The 15590-nt window shown below is 45.7% G+C and overlaps 1 pseudogene; it reads right to left on the bottom strand.

Annotated features, from left to right (window-relative positions):
• Positions 1-323: 323 nt before the first annotated feature.
• Positions 324-1232, bottom strand: LOC132244866 (olfactory receptor 13A1-like; annotated as a pseudogene).
• Between the last annotated feature and the right edge of the window lie 14358 nt (positions 1233-15590).

Below are 15590 nucleotides of genomic sequence, written 5' to 3'. Positions count from 1 at the left end.
ATAATGCTCTGATAGTCTGACCATACATTTAAAGGAAAGCATGCAACAATTTGTACATTATTTTATCTAGTGTAACACATCATGGACTCCTAATCTTAATAAAGTTACAAAGAAAACTGCAATATTCACCAAAAATTTGCATCATTTCGTACAGGGGTCAAAAGGCATCATTATTAACTGCAGTGAAATAAGAAAAAAAACTCAGAGGCTCTAGAGATACAGATCAACCGGGGCCCGCTGAAGTGCAGGATATTAAAACAGTTCAGACCAGGCATGGGGCCAGAACAGAAATGATGAGATGACAGAGACGTTGTTTGCCGGCGTCAACATGAATCTCTCTTGCAGAACGTGAGGATTATCGTGAAGGCCACTTTGACCTCCTTGTTGCGCAGGCTGTAAATCAAAGGATTCAGCGCAGGAGTCACAAGCGTGTAAAGCACAGAGACCATCTTTTCCTTATGCAGGGAGTAGCCGGAGGGTGGCCGGATGTAGATGTAGGTGATAGTAGAGTAGTAAAGGGCAACCACAACGAGATGCGAGGAACATGTGGAGAAGGCTCTTGACTTCCCTTCTGAGCCCTGAATTTTCAGGATGCTTCTGATGATGAAGCCATAAGATACAATGATCAGCAAGAAGTTTCCCATGGCTAGGAAGATATCGGCAATGAAAGCCATGACTTCGTTGAGGTAAGTTGAGCTGCAGGACAATGCCAGCAGAGGTGGGATCTCACAGAAGTAGTGCTGGATGAGGTTGGGCCCACAGAAATCTAGACGCAGCATGAGCAATGTGTGCACAAGGGAATTCATGGTTCCAAGCACCCCGATACAGGCTGCTAACGTGATGCAGACTCTCTTGGTCATGATGGTTATGTAGTGTAAGGGATGACAGATGGCCATGTACCTGTCAAAGGCCATGGCAGTGAGGAGGTTGCTGCTGAGGAGGTGAAGGTAAAGAGCTGAGCCATGCAGCCATTAAAGGAGATGGTTTTCTTTCCCAGTATCAGGTTCTGCATCATTTTGGGCAGAACAGAGGAGGTGCAGACAATGTCAATTAAAGCCAAGTTAGCAATGAAAAAGTACATGGGTTTGTGCAGAGGCAGGTGGAGGACAATTGCCAGGATGATCAAAGAGTTGCCTATAATCGAAGCCATAAAGAGGCACAGGATGATCCCAAAGAACAGACCCTGGAGGTGGGGATGTTCAAAGAGCCCCTCCATGATGAACTCGGGCACCCTTGTGTGGTTCCTGGTTTCCATTTACTTGGGCATTTCTTCTGAAAGAATGAAAATGGAGATGTACATTATTGCAGCCAACTGACAAGAAAAACAGCTGCGCAGTTCATCAACATTATGTGCAGTCCATCAAAATTATGGGCAAGCCTAAACCTACAAATGGATGAAAGGAGGTGTGGATTGATAGATAAACAAATAATAATGGCTGAAAGTATTTCCAAATATCTAGCTATCCAACCCAATCTCTTGCACAGGTCTGTCTGAGATATGGTCTGTAACCCGGATCCAGCCTGAGAAGCCACATCATCCGGCCCTGGGTCTTAAGTTGATCCATACGCCAGGGAGGACTAAGGCACTGAGGAGGGGACTGGTAGCTGAAGGCGGCGGGCAGCCTGCCGTTCTAAAAACTTCTACGGTCTCTACCAACATTGAGCAATATAAAAACACGTTAACTTAAAAAAAGAAATAAATAGCCCAAACCTCTTTTTTTCATTTCCCCAAACCACATTCCCCTGATTTTGCAGCTGTGACAAGGGTAATAACATTCGGTTGGGTCTTAACAGAAGCCACAGTATATTAGATTAGTGATAGGAGTATTCAGAAACTCACCTGAGCTAGACACACCGTACAATCTGGAACACTGTTCATACAACCACGGCTTAGAAGTAATACGTGCTCCACCATCTATATTAGCTTAAAAGTCTGATCTGGTCCAGCTGAGCAATTATACATAATGTAATAATATCTATAAGGGAAAACAAGACATACAAAGAGAGGTCTCTACTTTCCTTTCAATCAGTCATTCCCCTGAAATGACACAGCCAAAATCTCCATTCATTAGAGCGGTATTCATGTGCATCATTTAAATGGCAGGAGAAAAGAAGCCACAGAATTTAATCTGGTTTTTGTTTTGTTTTCTGGTAGGCTGTCCCACAAGTACAAGCTCCTGTATTTTCATATATAGCAGGAATTTCAGGATGACTTCAATACCCCCTTCTCTAGTGAATGTATTATCATCTTCAGAGTTCCCTCTGCTTACAAGCTGCTACATTGCCGGTGTTGAATAAGCTCCCCCACCATCTGAAATGGGCTCCAGTGTGTAAAATGAAGCATCAAAGGAAGTGTGGATAAAAATGGTGAAAGTAGGAAGACTCCCATGGCCAATATTTCTCAATCTTCAGGAGATCTTCCTAGAACAAGTCTGGTTAACTATTTGCACCTTTTGCATCACTTTACAGATTAAATGCAGACTTTTTCAGCACTCATCCTCTCTCCTGATTCTTTTGCCATTGACACCACCATTATAGTGCTGTACCACCTATAAATGTCATTTGTCACTGACACCACCATTATGGTGTTGCACCACCTATAATCATCATTTGTCACTGACACCACCATTATGGTATTGTACCACCTATATAACTATTATATAGTTATATAACTATCAATTATAGTATTGTACCACCTATAAACCTATATCGAACCACCTATCATTTGGATTCTGACCGCAATGAAATTCACAGGAACCCGGGTGATGACTGTGAATTCAGACCAGATTGACACATGTGTAACTCAGATCTGATTGCAGATGAAATGTCCTTAAGTCAACTGAAGAAATGCAAATTTCTAGACAAGACAGTGAGGTACATTTCAGAGTAAGTAACCACAAAAACAAATTAAAAAAATATAGGAGTGGAATTTAGTGTGTGCATGCACACGAGAGAGAGCACCCATTTATACTTAGTCTTTATATATTATCATGTACACTCAGAAAGGAGTCTGATCTCAGGAAAACAATGGGTATCATTTGCCTCATAAACAGCCCAGGAAGGAAGAAAAGGAGATGGAATGAATCAAGAAAAACCTCACCTCTCTGTAGATCCACACAGATTAATTCTTTACAGTGAAGGAGACAATTTAAGTACTGACTCCAAGTGAATTGTAAATTGATTAAGATGATTCTCATTTCAAAGGACCTCCTTCTACAAAAAGTTCGCCAGTCCCTTGTGAACTGGTCTAAGATTTTACTCTCAAACAATGCCCCAAAGTGGAAGGAAAGTGTGCGTCACTCAAACTGGTTGGAAAAATATTCTCCATTAAGCTGGCAAAATATCTCTAGGAGTTTTTTAATGAAGGTATCTCTCCTTTTATGAAATAACCTAAAGGAAACATAATTTCCTCCTATTTTTCTTTGTAAACCTGATCAGGTTTCTATCAGCACAGGCAGATTTCATCTTAATCAGGCCCTACGAAGAGAGGCTAAAGGGCATGAACCTATTCAGCCTCCACACGAGAAGGCTGAGAGGGGATCTGGTGGTGGTTTACAAACCCACTGGGGGGACCAGTGGGAATTGGGGGAGGCTCTGTCCCCCCGGGCACCACCTGGGGTTACTAGGAATAACAGCCATAAGTTGACTGAGAGTAGATTCAGGCTGGACATCAGGAGACATGACTTTAGGGGTAGGGGCTGCTAGGCTCTGCAATGGGCTCCCAGGGGAGGTGGTGCTCTCTCTTACCCTAGGGGTCTTCCAGAGGAGGCTGGACAGATATTTGGCTGGAGTGATATGATCCCGGCACCCGTTCCTGCCCGGGGCAGGGGGTTGAAACCATAGGCGGGAAAGCGTGCTTCCTCTGAATCTCATGACTGCAAGAGTATTTGGAAGACAGGTGATACCAGGAGGACAATCCTTTGACTTTTGTAAACCAGGTGTTGTCCCAATAGCTGCCACCCCTGCCCAATATCAGGGATGGTGTGGTGAGACTGGGGCAGGGCTTCCTGCCAGCACCAATTTACTTCTGAGCCGGCCCCTGCTTCCCACAGAGCAGCCCGTGGTCCCAAGAAGGTCTAACACTTAACTGATTTAACGATTTACACTTTATTTACAGAACAAGAATAATAGGAAAGGTGACTTACAAGTGAACTTCAATGGCATAACCAGAATCACAAAACAAACCTGAATGCATTAGTCAACCCATGACTCAAGACCTCCAGGTAGGGGAACTGGCAGCTTTCAGCCGCTGCTAGAGGTGCTACCACAAGGAAGCAAGGTGCTCACTTCCAGCAGCTCCTACAGGCTTCCCAATAAATGATAGACTGCAACAGGTTCAGCTCTTCTGGTCTGCAGCAATCAAACTGTATCAAACCCCAACCCCACAAAGAGGCTGAAGGGTGACCCTCCATGGGAACCAAAAAAGCAAGCAACAGAGTAGGTTCCTGCAGCAATCAGCATGACCCAAGCACAAAGCTCAGGGACGCCATGCGATGACCATCAGCTGCAGAATAAGGGACAGGGCTGAGTCCCCTCTGGGGCAGTCAGTGGCAAAAGGTCAGCAGCACAGGCAGTTCCCAGGGGTTGTTGCTCCAAACCCCTGCTCCAGATGACTGGCCGGGCACCCCACACACCTCGCGGCTTGCCAATCCCGCTCCGAGTGCCGGCCTGTGCCCCGAGCTCCCGGGGACCCTCGTCCTGGTGCTCTGCTGCTCCTCAGGATCCCAGTGCCTTGCTGCTGCTGTCCCGCTTCCCCAGGGAAGGTGAGGGGTTTCCTCAACTCACTGGCCCAGCTCCCTGCTCCAGATAAGGATGCCGCCTGCGCTCCTGGCCATGGCTCCCTCTCTGCTGCAGGGCTGGAGGCACGGCCGACTTCTTCTCCCAGGGCCATCGAGGCTCTTTGGAGGGGTCTCTTTTGGTAATACAGACCCTCTTGGTCATGATGGTTACATAGTGTAAAGGATGACAGGTGGCCATGTACCTGCTAAAGCCCATGGCACTAAGGAGAATAAGCTTTGATCCTCCTGAGAAGGTGAAGGTAAAGAGCTGGATCAGGCAGCCATTAAAGGAAATGGTTTTCTTTCCCAGTATCAGGTTCTGCATTGTTTTGGGCAGAACGGGTGGTGCAGACAAGGTCAATTAGAGCCAGGTTAGCAACAAAGAAGTACATGGGTTCGTGCAGAGGTGGGTGGAGGACAATTGCCAGGATGATCAGGGAGTTGGCTTGGACAGCAGCCATGAAGGCGCACAGGATGACGCCAAAGAATGGACCACAGCTGCAGGGATAATCAAAGAGCCCCTCCAGGACCAAGTCACATGCCCTGGTGTTGTTATTGGCTTCCATTCATGAGGGCTCTGCTTCTACAACAGTGAAAATTAATGAGAGCTGAGCCTTTCTAGCTGGTTCCTGAATCACTTCAGAGTCAACATCTTGGTCTGAACCAAGCAGTCCCGATCTGGGCCAAGCAGATCTTGCTCCCCTCAGCAGCTTTGTATGAGACAGAGAAAATGTGTCCAAGCTTTAACTGACATGGCACTTGTGGGGGGAAAGCTACCTGGACTCTAAAACTAGGTTACTTTTGGGTAGAAACAATTTGTAGCTGTCGACTTAGTGTGGCTGGTTTCATGCCAATTTATTTACGTGGTCTTTGTGTCGGTCTGTCTATCCATCCCATACCCAAACCTCTTATCAATATATTTATCTAGTCTGGCTGGTCACCAGTAATATAGAAGATGATGGTAGGATTTTTGAAACCGTGTGGATGCTAGGTGATCAAGTCTCACTGAGAGCTGAAAGAACTCGTATTTCTAATCTCTTAGGCACTTCTGAAATTTCCATTTGGAGTGACTGCTTTTTTGTTCGAAAGGCAAGGATTTCTTAGGCTGGTATCTTGTATTGGATCAAGTATGCAATTGGAATAAAGCTTTCAAATGCAAGGCTTTCAATACTTGGTTGACTACATGACATATCACTTAATTTTGAGGCTGCTTTTGAAACCCTGCCTGAACTGAGTGCAGGATAGTTTCTGAGGTCTATGTTAAAATCCTTTAAATGTGATTGATGAAAATACATTCTTAGCCCTTTGTGCTAGTCCAAACCCAGAGAGTGAGTTCAGGCTGAGATCCAAGAGAGCCGTGTCTCCTCCTCTTTTTCATCATTGCCAGCAACAACGTTTCCTGCTTATAGACTCATGAAGTCAGTACTGAGGACAGTCTCATCCCCACACAATCTACTTCGTTTTCTACGTGCAAACATCTTGCCTTCCTTCTCTGTAGTGGTGACTCCAGGGCAGGAATATGCATGGCCATCTCTGCTCTCTGTGACCCCTTTGCAGATTTACCTACTTCCCACTGTAGCCCCCAGTGACCCTTATGCAAAATATTCGGAGTAATCTGAGAGACTGGAAATGAATGAACACTTATTTTCATTGCATAGATGCATACATGTCAAATGGAGTAATGCCGGCTCCTATTCCTGCATGCTTAAAAAATTAGGAGAAAAAATCATTCAGTGTAGAAAAAAAAATCACACTCTGAATACAACATGGAGAATGGGTGAACAGAGCAAGAAGCTATCTTTTTAAGCAGTGAGGTTGGAATCAATTAAAATTCTTAGCTGTCTTTGCAAGTAGAAGAAGGTTATTAAAGGTAGATCAGATTTTGAAAACATCTAAAGGGTGTGCGAGTGCTAGCTGTTTGCAGGGGTAGTGAAAAATTAGAGTGTGCATAGAAAAGCAGGTGTAAGAATTATCCAGAAATTTGCATTTGAGAGACAAATCACTTTCATTTATAAGGCACTGGCCAACATCATTGCAGAGCCACTGGCGGGAATATTCGAACGCTCGTGGCGCACAGGCCAAGTCCCGGAGGACTGGAAAAGGGCTAACGTGGTCCCCATTTTCAAAATGGGGAGGAAGGAGGACCCGGGCAACTATAGGCCAGTCAGTCTCACCTCCATCCTTGGTAAAGTCTTTGAAAAAATTATCAAGGCTCACATTTGTGAGAGCCCAGCAGGGCAAATTATGCTGAGGGGAAATCAGCACAGGTTTGTGGCGGGCAGATTGTGCCTGACCAATCTAGTCTCTTTCTATGACCAGGTTACGAAACGCCTGGACACAGGAGGAGGGGTGGATGTCGTATACTTAGACTTCAGGAAGGCCTTCAATACGGTATCCCACCCCATACTGGTGAACAAGTTAAGAGGCTGTGACTTGGATGACTACACAGTCCGGTGGGTGGCGAATTGGCTAGAGGGTCGCACCCAAAGAGTCGTGGTGGATGGGTCGGTCTCGACCTGGAAGGGTGTGGGCAGTGGGGTCCTGCAGGGCTCGGTCCTTGGACCGATACTCTTTAATGTCTTCATCAGTGACTTGGACGAGGGAGTGAAATGTACTCTGTCCAAGTCTGTGGATGACACAAAGCTATGGGGAGATGTAGACATGCCGGAGGGCAGGGAACAGCTGCAGGCAGACCTGAATAGGTTGGACAAGTGGGCAGAAAACAACAGGATGCAGTTCAACAAGGAGAAATGCAAAGTGCTGCACCTAGGGAGGAAAACTGTCCAGCACACCTACAGCCTAGGAAATGACCTGCTGGGTGGCACAGAGGTGGAAAGGGATCTTGGAGTCCTAGTGGACTCCAAGATGAACATGAGCCGGCAGTGTGATGAAGCCATCAAAAAAGCCAATGGCACTTTATCGTGCATCAGCAGATGCATGACGAATAGGTCCAAGGAGGTGATACTTCCCCTCTATCGGGCGTTGGTCAGACCGCAGTTGGAGTACTGCGTGCAATTCTGGGCGCCACACTTCAAGAAGGATGCGGATAACCTGGAGAGGGTCCAGAGAAGGGCAACTCGTATGGTCAAGGGCCTGCAGACCAAGCCCTACGAGGAGAGACTAGAGAAACTGGACCTTTTCAGCCTCCGCAAGAGAAGGCTGAGAGGCGACCTTGTGGCTACCTATAAGTTCATCACGGGGGCACAGAAGGGAATTGGTGAGTATTTATTCACCAAGGCGCCCCCAGGGGTTACAAGAAACAATGGCCACAAGCTAGCAGAGAGCAGATTTAGATTGGACATTAGGAAGAACTTCTTCACAGTTCGAGTGGCCAAGGTCTGGAACGGGCTCCCAAGGGAGGTGGTGCTCTCCCCTACCCGGGGGGTCTTCAAGAGGAGGTTAGATGAGCATCTAGCTGGGGTCATCTAGACCCAGCACTCTTTCCTGCTTATGCAGGGGGTCGGACTCGATGATCTATTGAGGTCCCTTCCGACCCTAACATCTATGAATCTATGAATAAGAAGACTGAAAAGAGACTTGATACCAGAATTTGAACACCATCAGAGGGAGGCAATGTTAACACAGTGAGAAAAACCCATCTAGAAGAACTATGGCTGAAAACTGAAATTAAATTCAGACAAACTCAAATTAAAAATAAGGCATATGTGTTTTAAGAGGATGATTGAGCACTGAAATACACTATCAAGGTAAAAGGTAGAGTCCCAGCAACTGATGTCTTTGGTGTAAGGCTGGATTTTCTTCAGGAAAGGCTGCTAGATTTTTTAGTCTTAGATCTGCACATCAAAGGCCATTACATTTTAGAGTTTTTCCTTCAGCAAACCCTTCCTAATGAAATCCTCTAGTGAGCTTTTATGATGTCTGGATTGATTGACATTCTTCATATGATTAGCTAAGGGGTATGCATTCAGACAGACAAAGGGTGTGCAAGCAGATAGACATGGGGTGTGCAAGCAGAAAGATAGAAACCTAAGTGGGATCCTCTGGTCTTAGAAAGCAGTCCCAGTTTTGTTTCTAGTTTGGATTTGCTCAGTGGATGGGAAGCCAAGTGCAGAGAGAAGGAGAGAGAAAGAGCTAGCCATTAAAAGGAATCAGGTAATCAGGGCAATTACAGCTGCTTTGAGTGATCCTTTCCTTCTTAGTCCAACCATTGCAAACCTATGTAGTTTTGCAAACCTTAGTCCTTAGAGAGCTAAGGGCTAGCTTGGATAGTGGAGTGCAAGTTTGGATTCCTGTGGCATCCAAAGTGTTCATAGATGAGTTTTCTCAGCTCATCAAATCCTAAATCATCTCTGCATTTTAACATACTTTTGAATTTTAAACTGAGATCAATCCAACACTATGTGTCTGTAGCTCCTTCAGAGACCTGGGAAGCAAGCTTCTTGCACTAGAAGCAATGATTAAAATCACTCAGGTGTTGGAGCATGGAGCAGACCAATTAGGCTTTTTGAAACAGCCTAAGTGACTTGGAGAACAGGTTTGCACTGATTTGCAGTGGAGGTGGGCAGCTAACAGCTCCAGGCTCCTCTAAAAACCACAGCCAATATTTGGAAAGCCTTTTAGAAAGTTTGTAACACTAAACATTATCTACCTAACCAAATCTCTCCTGCATCGTCAAGAGGATCACACGGCATCTTCTCCACACTTATGAATCAATCGTGCATCTCTAGCAGAACACAGCACAATTCATCCTCCAAGACTCATTACTTCATATCACCAGCCTGGGCTGTAACTGCAAATGTAGGTGCCTCTGACTGTTAAAAATATATCCTTAGCCAGTCCCACCTCAGACCTCTTCATGTTTTTTGTTTTTGTTTTTTGTTTTTTGTAAGAGGCAAGGAAAGTGGGTCAAATTTCAAGCAGCAAAGCCTTGGACATCTTTCCCTATTCTTCCTCTTATTTAGTACCCACCTAGTAAATCTGATACTGAAAATCATCCCAAGGTTTACTAGATAAGATGAATAAAGCTACTACTTCTGAAAGGCAAATCACTCATGTAAAGATCCTGCCCTGCAGTGTGAGCTACCTCTGTAAATCTTACAGAGGCTGTTCCCCTGCAGCCTTTTTATAGTGCAGTTGACCCAGTTACTACTAATCACGGTCAGCTGACCCCCTCTGATTGGTTATGGGACTGCTTTTAAGAAACCCCTCCAGCACCTGAGCTGTTTTACTCATTGCTTTAGTCTTCAGCTTTTGTTCTAACAACATCCATGGTTGTCTTGGTTTTTGATCCTGCCTTTGACTTGTTCCTAGGTTTTAGCTTTGAATTTTCCATGCAGATCTGTTTTCTGACCCTGGTTTGGCTTGCTCTTGGTGTATATTTGTGAATTATTCTTCTAACATAACTTGACTTATAATTCCTGAATCCTTTCCCCGGCTTGGCATTTGGTTCCTGACTTGTAACTTCTCACAACTATCCCTGCAATCTCTAGTCTAGTAGACCATGATAATTCAGTCTCAAGAAGTCATTTAAAAGTTGACAACATCTGTTCACTTATACATCTTCCTTACCATTATTATTTAGGTAGCAAATTTTAAACGCAAGCAGAAACAACACACCTTGGAAAAGTCCTTGGGCTGGGAACTGACATCTGCAGGGTATTTGCAGCCTTTGGCCAGCCTTTGAGGAGGGTGGAGGAGCAAACTCCTGTTTTATGGGTCTGATGAGGAGTTGGAACAAGATCCCTAAGCAGGAGAGAGCTATTCTGGTATCCATATTAAGCTTGTGGAGAAAAGTACACACCGTCCCCTAGAAATGGGGGCATTCTCTACCAGGAGTCCTGGCTTCCACCGTGACCTATGGTAGAGGGTTGAGTTTGAAGGGTTAGGGCAGGTTCAGGATGGGAAGTCAGGGATGTCTGTGTTGAGCTCCCCATTAAAAAATTTGCTAGCGCCCAGTTGTTAAATCAGAAGTGATGAGAGCTGGAAGTCAGGACTCCTTGTCTCGGGTATAAGTAGAAGAGTGCGCTACACAGCAGGCCTCCTAAACTTCATGCAGATTTTAGAAGTGAATATGCTGTTATAGTGAAAGCTAAGGTTTTTCTGAGATACCTACGAGAGTTGGAAGCCCAAGTACCATAACAGCTAATGAGAGCTTATTGTCCACATCCCTTAAACAGCTGGGCAAATGTTAGCCTAAGCAGGAGAAAAGGAGTTTGGCCACCTGCTGTAGGCCTCATTGGACTATAGATTAATACAACTGTTGCTCAGTGCATGTCCAAATTGTACAAAGGTTCTGCTACAGCATTGACCAAAACAGGCCACACTGGGACATGGCTACACAGTCATTGATGCACAGTGGTTACTGCACATTTAATTTAGTACTTTTATAATAGATTTGTGCATTCTGGGTAAGAGGCCAGGCACCTAGAAGGTAGGCAAAAGAAGGCTTATGGCTAAATTTATGTCTCTTTACTCACTTAGATGGCATGTCAGCGGCTGTGTAATTGCAGCTTCTGGCACTTACAGTTGAAGATTTTATTTCTCCCTGATGTAAAACAGAATAACCTTGCACAGGTATCTACTGGTGTAGTGGTTTTGAATCTCTTCCTCATGTTTTAACCCTATTAGGACAACTGGCTAGGAAGTAAGAAACTCAGGTCCTAGGCAGCAGAAGGGTTGAGGCCTGTGGCTTTAGGAGTAAGAGGCAGAGCTAGGCCATGGGCATATCGCTGCCCCCTGCCACCCATCCTTCCTGCCCCCCACCCCGTCCTCTTTTTTTGATACTGGAAATAGGGTTCAGGCTCTTGCACGTGCTCAGCAGGAATGAGTGAGCAAGGTTTTATTCTTAGTGTCGCTTCAGGCTTGCTCTGGGGACCGTGCAGACATGCCCAGAGCAACTTTTCACTCTGCATCCTCGGAAGGAATCCCTGTCTCAAGGTTCCTCGCTTCTACAATATGGATACTAAAATTACCTCCCATCTTTGGCATGCACGTGGATTCACTGACTCACGTCTGCCTCTGACTTCAAAGATGTAATATGCCAAGGACCTTTCTTATGAGTTTTCTTTCCTTTTGTTATTTCTGCATTGCAGATTGCACGGTAGTGCAAACATAGTCAAGTTAGTTGTACGAGATAACCCCATCTGCTTCAGGTAACCCTGAGTTGTAACCTGTGCTGGATACATGCCAGAGGGAGGGAGGACCTGTTCCCTTTTTCCCAAGTTTTCCCCGCCACTGTGGGTCATGTGACTAGCTTCCTCACCTGGAAAGGTGATGTCATTTGAAAGCACCAGGCATTAACCAGTGGGGCTGCTCCTGGTGGGACCTTAGTGATGAGGTCACAATAGGGGATAAAAGAGGTCTCAATGAAGAAGGAGGGCAGAGCTACCTTGAGCTGAAACATCTTTGGCAGAGCCATGCTGGAGCCTTAGGGCTCATGGGGAGAGAGAGGAGGAGCTGAATGTTGCAGCCCTCTCCCTCTGTTGCTTGAAACTGGACACAAGCAACTGCCTGCCTCCAGAGGAAAGCAACCAGCCTCTGGATGATACTTGGGAGTAGTCTACTGGAACCTATCTAGATGTATAGTTTGCAGTAACACAGGGTTGTGTAATCAAAGGCTATCTAGCTGCACTGTTTGCTCTAAGGGTATTTTTTGTTCTTGCACTACCCTGTATCTTACCCCAGGCCTTCTTTCTGTACCAATAAAATTTCTCCTCCGAGTTTGGCATGGGAGACCTATTGGGAGATGGACTGGGTTATGCCTTGGTGCTCCCTTGTTCCGGCTGACTAAGGGAGGCTACGATTTGGACTTGTGGCTAAAAGAAGCACCCCAAGTTCTTGCAGTGGGTCAAGCGCCCTTCAGGTCTATAAAGCATGTGTGCCTCAAGAAGCACAGAGCCACTCACAGACTGAGACTCTTGAGTGGTGGCAGCATCACCCCAAGTTTGCAGGTGTGCTCCAGGAAGGGGGTCTGCTAGACTGAGGTGCCCCCAGGGAGGCACTCAGAGCTTGGTAGGTGGTTGGGCACAGTGAGGTGTGTGGCTCAGTGCAGGAGCACCTCCTCCTGGCCCGCCACACAAAGTAGTTAGCCATGTTAGCCTGAAGCTTAGGCAGAAGGCAGGGCAGTGTGGCAACTCATAGGCTAACTCATTCAGAGAGGCATGAGCTTTTATAGGCTACAGCCCGCTTCATCAGATGCTATTCATATTTATAGTATATAATGAAGTGGGCTGTAGCCTACAAAAGCCCATGCTTCTCTGCCTTAGTCTCTAAGGTGACACACTGCCCTGCTTACTTCATTTATAGCTAGCCCGTGCATCTCTGCACTGTGCTGCAGCTAGCACTGGAGACGTACACTGCTACCTGCATTGCTGCTTAATTTTATATTTACTTTTTTGAGCTAAGAAGATAGAAACCTGTGCCCACTCACTGCTAGAGCCACAGGACTGAATCTACAACAGATATTTATAAGAGGCCTGATCTATGAAGATGCTGAGACCCTCAACTTCCATTGATTTCCACAGGACTTGAAACTGTTCCACACCATATAGTTAGGGACAGGCATTACACATAAGCCAGTTTAAGTGATCAGAAGCTGGTTTAAACCTGTAACAGAACAGATGTTCACTGCACATAAACCAGTTGGAAAATGGCTGAAACCGGTTTGAGATAAACTGGGTTGAATGTAGTATCAGACTTAACTAATTTGGCTCAAACCAGTTTATGCAATGTCTGTCCCAGACCTGTTGCTGGTATAAGAGAAACCAGACACCCCCCAGCATCCCAGCATGCTCTCTGGGCTGTGCCGGGAACTCTCCTATGCAGCAGGGCTGATCCCTCCCCTCTGCTTTCTGGCTGCAGCTCCGCTCAGAGTGTCTGCCTGGCTTCTCCCTGCTAAGCAGGGATTATTCCCCCCTCCCCTCTGCCCCTTATGCCCCTCCCCTCTCCCCTTATGCAGACACCTCAGCATCAGTTAGCAGACCACTGTAACAATCCAAGGGTGTGATTTTTGTTTGCGTGTGCTTCGGCACTGCTAAATTATTTCCCACCACTCATAGCTTTCTTTGCAGGGTGCATTTCTCGGTTGCAAAAGAGAAATGCACGGTGCAAGGAGTTCCTGCCATTCGTATACAAATTTGTGCCCCACTATTGGCCAGTTCTAAATTATTCCCATGTGGTGGCTAGCGATTGGCTTGCTAGCCGTATAAGAGGCTTGAGCAGTTTCCGCCCAAGTTGGAGGACTCCACGACTATCAGGAGGAAGAGAACTTCACATCTCGTGAAAGGCTCCGCAGCACTTAGAGATCATCGGACCCAGCGTGTATCTCAAGAAGGCTATAGGGGTCTGATCAGCCTCTCGCCTCTCCCCGTCGCCGCCTGATCCCTCGACGTACCCTTCCCTGCGCGCAAAGTTCCACGGAGCCTAGCAAACTTCGCGTGAGAGTATTCAGAGCTCTTTGCTTCGAGTTACTTTCTTCGGTTGACACGATGGGCTCGCGGTTTAGAGCTTTCAACCGGATGGGACAGCGCTGTACACATGCTGCAAGCAGCAGACCTGGCCAGTTCACAACACAAGTTGCATGCTGCCCCTTCACTAGTGACTAGACCACCCCTGCAGGCTTGACCTGGTACGTGGGGCCCATCTGTGTTTGACACCCCTGAGTTAAAGGGAAGTGGACTGTGGGGTATGCAAGAAATGAAGGGGCGCTGGGACCTAGGGTGTATTTGAAACAAGGGAAAGTGGTCTGAGGGTCTGTCATATTCACAACAGCAGTTTCAGACCCATGACCCTACTAATGATTACTGAGCTAAAATTTCCTCAATGTGATGCCTTGCAATGGGACTTGTTTTGCCCAGTCATTGAACATATTGATTACATTGAAAATTAGTGGGTTGGTTTTTTTTCATCTTACCACCTGATTTGTCATCTTAAGTTATTGTTGGTATTTTTCAGGATAATTATTTTTCAGGTATTTTGGGTGTGGGCGTGGAGTTCTTTTATCATTGCTAAAAAAGTGACTTGCCAAATCGCATAGAATCGTACTGATTTGCAACTTGGTGCCTCTGCGCATCCAAAGTGGCCCAGTCTGGCTCACAGGGATGACAGAGCAAGATACAGAAGCTCAGTGCCTTAGCAGTGATCCTATGACTTGTATTCTGCCTAAAACACAGCTATGCTGTTTTTCTAAAATCTATGCAGCTAAGATTGCTTACATTTGGGATTTTGCTTCTGAGCTGTGCAGGACTCCAGGGAATGAGTCCTACAAGCCATTAAAAGAAAAAAAAAAAAAAACCCTGAACAATTACCTTCTTGCTTCAGTCCTTTTATAAAAGGTGTGGGTGAGGTCAGCTGCACACTCTGAAGTAAATCCAACCAGGTTTCTGTCGTGCAGTGACAGGGGGAGCAGAGAAAGACCTCTGAATTATCATTGATTTTGGGGATCTAGACTAGCGGTTGGTGCAGAGGAGATTTGACAGATCAACTGGACAAGAGCAAAGGATCTCGGCGGAGGAAATCTGAATATGACACAAGATGAGGAAACTTCCACAAAGACAACTTTAATAAGTTTGCTACATCAATGCAAGGTCTTGCCTCAGTAAGTTGCAGAGGAGATTTAGGAATATAAAAGTTGGAAAACCTGGCAACACAAATCATACTGAATATTATGTTTAATATATTCTAGGTTGGGAGAGTTTATGAAGAAATTTTCAGTGTTTTTACTAGCAATTCAGAGAAAGTTTTACAGCTTATAGGGAGGTGGGGTAGGGAATGGGACCTCCAGGGTATTCATCTTTTTGTTTAATATCCTTGTTCTTACAACTTACATTTGTTTCTTTCAGCACAATATTTCCA

This window comes from Alligator mississippiensis, chromosome 14 (genome assembly GCF_030867095.1).
Source record: "Alligator mississippiensis isolate rAllMis1 chromosome 14, rAllMis1, whole genome shotgun sequence".
Classification (NCBI taxonomy): Eukaryota; Metazoa; Chordata; order Crocodylia; family Alligatoridae; genus Alligator; species Alligator mississippiensis.
The sequence above is the reverse complement of the archived record's forward strand: the minus strand, read 5'-3'. Positions and strand labels throughout refer to the sequence as shown.